Source organism: Electrophorus electricus, chromosome 6 (assembly GCF_041902795.1).
Source record: "Electrophorus electricus isolate QZ-2024a chromosome 6, ASM4190279v1, whole genome shotgun sequence".
NCBI classification, from domain to species: Eukaryota; Metazoa; Chordata; class Actinopteri; order Gymnotiformes; family Gymnotidae; genus Electrophorus; species Electrophorus electricus.
This window is the reverse complement of record NC_137502.1, coordinates 3995612-4002511: the sequence shown is the minus strand read 5'-3', so window position 1 is coordinate 4002511 and position 6900 is coordinate 3995612. Positions and strand designations below refer to the sequence as shown.

At 39.3% G+C, this 6900-nt stretch overlaps 1 long non-coding RNA gene across 1 annotated transcript; it reads left to right on the top strand.

Moving 5' to 3' along the window:
- Positions 1 to 2233: 2233 nt before the first annotated feature.
- On the top strand, positions 2234 to 4290 carry LOC145658565 (uncharacterized). Its single transcript, XR_014124170.1, has 2 exons — positions 2234 to 3384; positions 3760 to 4290. It is a non-coding gene; the product is annotated as an uncharacterized LOC145658565 (long non-coding RNA).
- Positions 4291 to 6900: the final 2610 nt, after the last annotated feature.

The following is a 6900-nucleotide window of genomic DNA, read 5'->3' as shown; positions in this document are numbered from 1 at the left end:
CACTTATTCTCTACGCCACTGTGCAATAGACATAAAAAGGTTGCTGAACGTTTTTTGAGGTTTTGAAATTGAGTTTTTGGCCCACAACAAATCACATTGATCAAAAGGGGCTTTATAGGTTAGGAAGGGAAGGACAAAGCTCATTAGTGTATCTACCCCACAACAATAACACTGTGCACATACACTTGAACAAAGACGAACATTGTCTGTGGAGGCAACCTCTGTGAAATGTGCTCTACAAAGGGGTCATAGAATAAACTGTTGACACAAAGTGGAACAACAGACATACATTGCTAACATGCTAACATGATATTGTAATTCCAATTTAACATGGGCTGAATTTACTTAAGAAATAAAAAAAAAACGAAATAAATACTCTTTATAATTAAGCTCGTGAGGAAAAATAATTCTAAAGATGTATGCTAACATATATATATATATATATAGTTTTAAACCAATTACAAAAAGTATGGAGAACTTAGTCAGCATAAACCAAAATTTAGTTTCTTAGAACTACATAAAACTTTAAATCTTTACAAAACTAATCTTTCTGGAATTGGGTATGTAATGTTTCATCTTAGTCCATCCTTTATTAATAAATAATAAATAATGCTAAATAAGAATAAGCAGAAGAGTGTAAGGTGTAAAGTTGGAATAACAGGAATGGGGCTAAAATGCACACTGTCTAGTTGCATTAAAGTTGAAGTTGTGCAACATATTGAAGATGTGCAATACTTAACAACAGCAGCATATATTTATAACAGGCAGTTTTAGCTTTTCTATTTTCTTTTTATAATTTGGCTTATAAAAGTACAAGCATAAATGTCATAAGTATTCATTTAATACAGCAAATTCCTAATGTATTTGAAGGTGTTAGAACAGTATCTACAAAAAAAAGCACATTTAAGAAAATACATATTTTGAACTAAGAAGACTAAAACACGTTAACAGTAGGGCAAGTGGTTACAAAAAAGGAACTTTACTTATGTTATTTGTCACTAAGCATACCCTGGAAATATATAGCTACAGAACTTACAGCTCAGTCTACACAATCTTGTCCCACATACAGAACTCTCTGCAATAGCAATCATTTTACAAATTATTTTACAAATAAGGCCAAAGTCTGTGGTGTCCTTTACCTTCAGTGAAGTAAAGCACAAAGCACACTATTACATCGGCATCATAAGTGTGAAACGACAGCTGCGGAGGAAGGGAAAGAGGGACTCGGTGACTCACTAGAGAAGCTTTTGAGAGAAAAACTGTCAAAACTGAGCCTTCACAGACATGCTGTGATCCAGGGCCTATTTTCTGTCTGTCTAACGGACGCCAACCACATTATCGCCTCATCTCCTGTGCTTTTCAGGATGGTTTGATTAAAGCATGTTTAATTTGGCAACTTAGGGCTACACCTGTTTCGATAAGGGCTTGGGTCTTTTTCTAGAATATCCCCTCGATGGTTTGAAAGATATTCTCTAAGACTATAGTCCTTGTTTAATTTGAGGTGAATTCTTTCTTTGTCTTCCTTACCCTGTAGCACTGACTTCATATGGTATAATTAAACATGTATGTATGGCCGCCTTTAGCGTGCAAATCTTAATTCCTTTTGTTCTGTAAATCTGGCCACAAATCTGCTTACCCTCCCCAGAAAGATCCATCTTAATCTTATTTTCACTAACACGATTTCTCCACACTTCACTTCTAGAACACCAGAGTCCTCAAAAAGACATATGACAAGACTTGTTCAGCAGTTCTTCCCAGAAGTTACAGTGGAACAAGCCCCAAAAACGTGCACACTTACATGCACACGTATTTTCTTTTCTCTTTCCGTAATCGTGCTCAGCTGTCCCACGCAGAGGGCTGAACATGACGTGTTCAGACCTTTTTGCATTACAACTTGTTATTGCAGCTGGATGGCCAAGTGGGAATTAGTAAAAGTGGAAGAGAAACGAGTCGCGTCAGTGCTGGGTGTGTAGTGGCCCTGCTATTGCCTCAGCACTATCCAGAACAACACAAAACGTCAGGAGCTAGCCCATCTGGAGGAGGGTGAGTGCTAGCTGAACCCCACCCTGTCAGACAGGCACAACACCACCCAGGAGTTCCTGACGTTTTGTCTGGCCATGAATCAACAGGAACCTTCTGGCAAGGCCTGGGTAGGCGTGAATGAGGTGTTTAAAAACACATGGCTCTCCTTATGAAGGAGCTAATCCAGAGAGGCATTTCACTGTGAGCTTTATTCAGTATGATGACTGTGCTTCTGAAACAGATGGCTTCTAAGGTGTGAAAAAAGACACAAAAAGAAAGATAACACCACAGGAAAAGAGAATTAGACAATCACAAGAACTACAATGGGATCCTCTAATCTTAATCACCGTTAAGGGACAATGACAAGGGACCAGTAAGATCTCAACAGGCTTTCCAGTCAGAAAAGGAGAAAAACAGTTAATCAAATCTGAAGGGAGGAAGAATGAGGCCAGGTAAGATGCCAAGAAATAAGAAATGAAAAAGAGACAGAACGTTGTTTATGTTGCTCTGGGATACTCACACAAAAAAGTGTGAGGGATGATAGCTACATGAAGCTGCTCAACCCAAGATGCAGCCTTCCATTTCAAACATACACAAAGTACAAAGTACAAGAAGTTTCACTGTTCTTTATTAGGCAATATCTGCAGTCGTGGATTGTTGAATCCCTCTCATGCCTTCTAGTATTGTGGGGGCTAGGGGCTGCTGAAACATCTCAAATGAAGGCTAAGAAGCTGGCTCAAAAAGTGACTAAGCTTTTGATTCCACCACATCAAGCACAAAGTTCTGCAATTACATCAACGTGCCTGTACACCTCTCAGCCAGTACTGAAAGGCCTTGCAGAAATCGACAGCGATCTCTGCATTCCGCCACTTCAGCCCATGAGGGTCCGAGCTGCAACTTGGCTAAATGTCAACCTCCACATGAGAAGTAACAGTAGTAACAGTAGAAACAGATCCTGGAATCCTCTGGATTCACATGAGGTGTGGGGGCTGTTTTTGTTTGTTTGTTTGTTTTTTTGTTTCACATTTTTTTTATAAGCAAATGGTAGGTGTTGAAACATCTGAAAGGAACATACATGAGTTTCTGGTCACATTTGACAACGTGATTTGAGGACAGATCAGATTACTATCAAAGGGAATGAATGAAAACTGCCACAGTGAGTACTCCGCCAAGCCTATCAGGTAACCTAATATGATCCAGGTTAGTTTCCAGCTAAATGTAGTGTTCCTTTTCCCCCTTCTGGACTCATCAAATATCTTTTTCAGAACATCAAAGACAACACATTCTTTGAGGGGAATAGCACCTGCACTGATGAATCAGTGGAAACTAATGTCAGTGTGGGATTCCTGAGATCAAGGGCAAGTGAGTTTGGTGTTAAATGACATGTATAGCAACATTGCCAATCTATTTGTGCTGCTATGTTCCATACTTTAATGCCACTCATTATTGAAGTTATTTACGATTGTTAACAAAGTCCTGCTGTAGTACATCACAGTCTAACATTCTTAGTTACATGCAAAGCATTATGGGTTATCTTACTATACTTTTGATCTGAGATTTCTAATTATTGGTGCATTATGGGATGTCTTAATGCTATACCTTTGATCTGAGATTTCTAATTATTGGTAGTTTACAGAACAGATGGATCAACTAAGAAAAAAATATCTCAAAATCTGAAGGACACAGGCTACAAGAATTGAAAATTCTGTATTCCATTTCTATTTTCTGTTTCTGTAGACTTTAGATGGAATGCCCCCTCCTGACTCCCCCTCATCTGTACAGCGGTTCTGTAGTTTTTGACTGTGGATTCGTTCACATTCCCTGGCACCACCATACCCATGGCCCTAAACTCTGAGGACAGCATGGTCTCCATCTCCAAGAGAATACAGCAGATGATGCTTTTGTAAGGCAGCTGAAGACATTCTAGAGGCTCTGGTGATTCAGTTCTATACTGCAATTGCAGCAATGACTCCATCCTCACCTCCTATATAATAATTTGGTTTGCTTTTCCACCTCATAGGAATGAGTCAAACTCCATCATATAATCAGGACTGCACATTAGTCAAATATGTCATCTGTCTCATTCCAGCTAGCACTGTATCTATGCACAAATGTCCATTTCTCTCAGTAATAAACTGTATATATGTATTATATGTAGGTAACAATGTGGCATGTGTCTCTCTACCTTAGTTCTATTATATAGCAGTTTTACTGTAATCTATTATGTATCTGTTTTTACTGGCAAATAAAACTGATTCTGGAATTTAATATTCAGTTGACATCATCAACACCATAGCCAGGTGTTAGAAAATGCTATGTCTTTCAGAGAGTTGCATATCCACATGAGCATTACATTAACTTCTGCAGCCTCCGAGCACCCTGGCGACCAGTACTTAACTGCATCAATGGTTGTTGTTGGACAGACCCTGCTCTTTCGCACCACTCTGGCAAGGGAGCTACTTGTGGCCAGTTTACTCACCCTCTTAGGCTGGGAGCAAGGGTTAAATGTGCCCAAAAGGAAGCTGGGGGCAAAACGTGTGGCTTTTGGCTGGTTAGAGAACTCTGATGGTCATCTGGTTTATCAAAGAGGTCCTTTTCTTTAGTGACTCAGGGTGGCAGGCTAACAGGATACGAAAGAAGCGGACAGTGTCTCTTTGTCTCTATTTGGTGAACACATGGCTTGGAGTGACTTGCTTGAACACACTAGCAAGATGGATAAAGGTTTGCTGTAGGCATAAAGCACGGGTTGGAACCTGGTCTGCTGAACAAAGATAGCCACTGGGGAAAAATGGGATTGATTCTGATGATTTTCCAAGAGCTCCACCCAGGTGTCATAGAGCCCATAACAAGCTTAGCACATTTGCAAAACAACTACACTTGAGTTCCATAAAAACTTCATATGACTCATTGAAAATAACAAATGATATTCTTAATTTCACGTTGCATTTGCATGTTCCACCATTGCATGTACTGCTGTTGCATTAGTTCATTAACTGTTGCTATAGTATAATTTTTTAACAACAAAAAAAAGAGGGAAAAGGAAAAAAAAAAGACAAAAAGTCTTTCTGGGCAAGCTTCTGCATGAGCTGTGATTCCCCCCAAATCTGTCCACGATATTCTCTACTTTGACAAGCGCTTTAGGGAGCCAAGTGATTTCTCCATCAAAGACGTCTTACTTGTACTGCAGAGAACAGCTAGTTCATCCGCACACCCCCATAATTCCACTGAACATGTAAATAATCATTTGACAATCATTTGGCTATAATGGCTTTCTTACAACAAACACCTCCTCCCCTGGCCCTGAGCACAGCCAAAGACAAATGTTCCTGGCTTGTGCAAAGTAACATTCTTGGAAGTTTGAAGAAAGTCTGAGGAAGGTTTAAGGGGGAAAAAAAGTGTGGGGCTAACTACTAACAAGGAGCAAAAAAGGTTTCTTTTAGACAAAAAACAAAACAAAACAAGCCTGTCTAATCATTCTATTCTATTTCCTGAATCATTCTATTCAGGAAAGGCCTGAGGAAAGGCTAGTTCAGCTGTCCTACTGTGAAATGGGTCAGCTAAATGCTGTAAATGTAAATGTAAATGGGTGGACTTTAGTAAGCACAAACAACTATTAGTAATGTTAGAACATATTGCTGTTCTCCTGACATATTGTGGTAAAATGCAGTGATAAAATGTCCTTTTATACTTCTATTGCAATATTGATTTATACCACGATAAGAGTTTAGAATGTACTCTCTGTCTCACTCTGTAGACCTCTTAAAAACATGCTTACTTCCACAAGAACACCATAAAATCATACCACCAGCTTCTGACTGTAGGTGAACCACAGTGATCTATATACAATATCTTCTGCAATTTTAGTGTATCCTCAAAGTAGGAAGTTATAGGCCTGCCTATCACACAGAGGTTGTTGGGGGGTTTTTTTGCTTTGTTTTGTTTTTTGAAGTTTTAGTGACTCTTAGGCTCTGTGGAAAGAAATCAATCAGATCCTATATGCACCTATTGGCTGAGTAGAGCAGTGATGGAGAGTATTATGAGAGTTCAGCAGACTTTGTACTTAAGATGATAAACCACTTATTGAGTGTACATAAACAAGAATGTTTGAGAAGACTTTGAGATCTGAGGTTGTACTGTACAAAGAAAGTCCAAAAAGCACCTTTTTAAAATTTTGAAAAAGTGCTATTTTCCCAGCCATACAGACATCTGTTTGAATTTAAAAAAAACTGTGAACAATTAGTAATATTTATGTAAAATGTACACTTACACAACACTTATGCAAAATGTACAATATAAGCATCTTTATAAACAGTAACAATAGATGTTCTTTCTAGACATTCTTTGGCCTAGGCAAAGAGGAGGGGATTAAAAGGATTCAACTAATGCTGAAATTACAATCTGCCCAGACATATTTAAGCACAGGAGCTTGAGCTATGCGTCTGCTGCACCTACTTCTTTAACATTTTCCTCAAAATCTTAAACCTACAAGTAGCACTAGATCTTTCGATCAATGTACATTTTTCAAGAGAAGAAAAATCGGAGCCCCTTGACTCCCACACAGTCACGCACTCAACCAACCCAGCCAGACAAGCTCCATGAACAGTACTGCTTCATGGTGCATCGGTAAAAATAGAAGCCTGGAAGTCTATTGCCTATGCAGGTGCCGATATCTTGCTCACGCTGCCCATGAGCGGTTTATTTGTGCAGTGGACCCCAGAGCTTTTTTTTTTCTCACTAGTTTCCCCACACTTTACACGGTTCTGCACACAGATTGGACGTGACAGCTGAGACAGAGTTATTATTCCCCACATTATCTGTGCAGTCACACTGCTGACTGGGAGCTTTTACATCCCGCTGTCAACACAGAGGGCAAGAGTG